Here is a 2,804-nt window from a genome sequence, read left to right on the forward strand (position 1 = left end):
ATGACGTTATTCTGGTAAATACATCTAATACAACCTTTATATATACAGAGTCAATGATTTGGTTGAATTTTATGGACATTTAAAGACCCGGGGGGTCTCAACCTCATTTAAGCGGTCTCGGGTAGGTTTTCGCTATATATTTTGAATATCCAACTGGCACTTTGGGCGCTCCGTAAACATAGAAGACAGGAAGTGTACCCAAATTCCTTTTAGTCACGTTTGTATCTACCTATTGACTAAATGTCTGTCAAATATTAGAAAGATTGAGAGATCAGGAGGCTCTCACCATTACCCTGTGCCCTTTGTCCTAAAATTTTGACATTTTTCGACTGAAAAGTGACAATCTTAGCCCTCCGTAGATATGGAAGATGACGTTATTCTGGTAAATACATCTAATACAACCTTTATATATACAGAGTCAATGATTTGGTTGAATTTTATGGACATTTAAAGACCCGGGGGGTCTCAACCTCATTTAAGCGGTCTCGGGTAGGTTTTCGCTATATATTTTGAATATCCAACTGGCACTTTGGGCGCTCCGTAAACATAGAAGACAGGAAGTGTACCCAAATTCCTTTTAGTCACGTTTGTATCTACCTATTGACTAAATGTCTGTCAAATATTAGAAAGATTGAGTGATCAGGAGGCTCTCACCATTACCCTGTGCCCTTTGTCCTAAAATTTTGACATTTTTCGACTGAAAAGTGACAATCTTAGCCCTCCGTAGATATGGAAGATGACGTTATTCTGGTAAATACATCTAATACAACCTTTATATATACAGAGTCAATGATTTGGTTGAATTTTATGGACATTTAAAGACCCGGGGGGTCTCAACCTCATTTAAGCGGTCTCGGGTAGGTTTTCGCTATATATTTTGAATATCCAACTGGCACTTTGGGCGCTCCGTAAACATAGAAGACAGGAAGTGTACCCAAATTCCTTTTAGTCACGTTTGTATCTACCTATTGACTAAATGTCTGTCAAATATTAGAAAGATTGAGAGATCAGGAGGCTCTCACCATTACCCTGTGCCCTTTGTCCTAAAATTTTGACATTTTTCGACTGAAAAGTGACAATCTTAGCCCTCCGTAGATATGGAAGATGACGTTATTCTGGTAAATACATCTAATACAACCTTTATATATACAGAGTCAATGATTTGGTTGAATTTTATGGACATTTAAAGACCCGGGGGGTCTCAACCTCATTTAAGCGGTCTCGGGTAGGTTTTCGCTATATATTTTGAATATCCAACTGGCACTTTGGGCGCTCCGTAAACATAGAAGACAGGAAGTGTACCCAAATTCCTTTTAGTCACGTTTGTATCTACCTATTGACTAAATGTCTGTCAAATATTAGAAAGATTGAGAGATCAGGAGGCTCTCACCATTACCCTGTGCCCTTTGTCCTAAAATTTTGACATTTTTCGACTGAAAAGTGACAATCTTAGCCCTCCGTAGATATGGAAGATGACGTTATTCTGGTAAATACATCTAATACAACCTTTATATATACAGAGTCAATGATTTGGTTGAATTTTATGGACATTTAAAGACCCGGGGGGTCTCAACCTCATTTAAGCGGTCTCGGGTAGGTTTTCGCTATATATTTTGAATATCCAACTGGCACTTTGGGCGCTCCGTAAACATAGAAGACAGGAAGTGTACCCAAATTCCTTTTAGTCACGTTTGTATCTACCTATTGACTAAATGTCTGTCAAATATTAGAAAGATTGAGAGATCAGGAGGCTCTCACCATTACCCTGTGCCCTTTGTCCTAAAATTTTGACATTTTTCGACTGAAAAGTGACAATCTTAGCCCTCCGTAGATATGGAAGATGACGTTATTCTGGTAAATACATCTAATACAACCTTTATATATACAGAGTCAATGATTTGGTTGAATTTTATGGACATTTAAAGACCCGGGGGGTCTCAACCTCATTTAAGCGGTCTCGGGTAGGTTTTCGCTATATATTTTGAATATCCAACTGGCACTTTGGGCGCTCCGTAAACATAGAAGACAGGAAGTGTACCCAAATTCCTTTTAGTCACGTTTGTATCTACCTATTGACTAAATGTCTGTCAAATATTAGAAAGATTGAGAGATCAGGAGGCTCTCACCATTACCCTGTGCCCTTTGTCCTAAAATTTTGACATTTTTCGACTGAAAAGTGACAATCTTAGCCCTCCGTAGATATGGAAGATGACGTTATTCTGGTAAATACATCTAATACAACCTTTATATATACAGAGTCAATGATTTGGTTGAATTTTATGGACATTTAAAGACCCGGGGGGTCTCAACCTCATTTAAGCGGTCTCGGGTAGGTTTTCGCTATATATTTTGAATATCCAACTGGCACTTTGGGCGCTCCGTAAACATAGAAGACAGGAAGTGTACCCAAATTCCTTTTAGTCACGTTTGTATCTACCTATTGACTAAATGTCTGTCAAATATTAGAAAGATTGAGAGATCAGGAGGCTCTCACCATTACCCTGTGCCCTTTGTCCTAAAATTTTGACATTTTTCGACTGAAAAGTGACAATCTTAGCCCTCCGTAGATATGGAAGATGACGTTATTCTGGTAAATACATCTAATACAACCTTTATATATACAGAGTCAATGATTTGGTTGAATTTTATGGACATTTAAAGACCCGGGGGGTCTCAACCTCATTTAAGCGGTCTCGGGTAGGTTTTCGCTATATATTTTGAATATCCAACTGGCACTTTGGGCGCTCCGTAAACATAGAAGACAGGAAGTGTACCCAAATTCCTTTTAGTCACGTTTGTATCTA

This window comes from Mytilus trossulus, chromosome 9 (genome assembly GCF_036588685.1).
Source record: "Mytilus trossulus isolate FHL-02 chromosome 9, PNRI_Mtr1.1.1.hap1, whole genome shotgun sequence".
Classification (NCBI taxonomy): Eukaryota; Metazoa; Mollusca; class Bivalvia; order Mytilida; family Mytilidae; genus Mytilus; species Mytilus trossulus.